Consider the following 1,014-nt stretch of genomic DNA (forward strand, 5'->3'; position numbering starts at 1 on the left):
TTCAGGAGAGGTGTGACTGACGATTGCGCGACTCTTGCCTCACACGCGCAGCTTCCTCTTACAGTGGGTATCCATTATCTTCCGAGACTGAACGGATGCTTCCAATAGAGAGAGAGAGGAGGAGAAATATGCACAGAGAGAGAGGGGGGAAGAGGAGAAGTGAATAAGGGATAAACGAAATGAATTCAAGATTATTGACATATGTTCCAAGAATTGAAACAATTGCCTCTTAAACTTGTGTGCGGTCGTTTCAGAGACGATCTCATGTTTTTTTCTTTTCTTTTCTTGCCCTCGAGACGGACACATTTCTTTTGTTCTTCCTGTTTAGTTGGCGTGGTGAGTCATGCTATCCAAAGACGAAACGCCATCGACTGTCACATTCACAACTTTTGATTGTCTCACATAACTGGGATGCCTCATTATGAATGGTGAGGATGCTGCTTCGATTGCGTGGAGACTTGGGTAGATAAATTGCCAGTCAAGAATTTGTTCTTGATAATGAGTTTGACAGGTGCGGGGCCAAGGAACTGGCCCAGTACCTGTCGGGCTGAGGTACGCCGTCTGGTTATCACGCATGGAGGTGCACACTCCTAAGCATTGCCACCCAGGTTTCGGGTGGAGTAAGTTCATTGCTTACTGCCTGAGGCGCCTCGACTTAGGAATGACGACGGGGATGATCAGGCAATTTTTGCTAAGCAAGGGTACGCCTTCTTTAGGGGATCTTGCTTGACACCTCACTTTTTAGACCCTTGTGTTACACAATGCTGTGGTGGGCAGCATTCAAATATCTACCTGGGGTGCCTCAGATCTATTTGATTCACTTATAACGCGCCCGAGTAATCCGTTGTATAATTGCTAGTATATATATATATATATATATATATATATATATATATATATATATATATATATATATATATATATATACCTAGTTCAGAAGGTTATTCTGTTATCTGCATCAATTTACGTCCATCATAAAAACGGTTATTGTCTGGATTTCGACCTGAAATTAGC

The sequence above is a fragment of the Euprymna scolopes genome, chromosome 41 (assembly GCF_053919585.1).
Source record: "Euprymna scolopes isolate OS-2025 chromosome 41, ASM5391958v1, whole genome shotgun sequence".
Lineage (NCBI taxonomy): Eukaryota > Metazoa > Mollusca > Cephalopoda > Sepiida > Sepiolidae > Euprymna > Euprymna scolopes.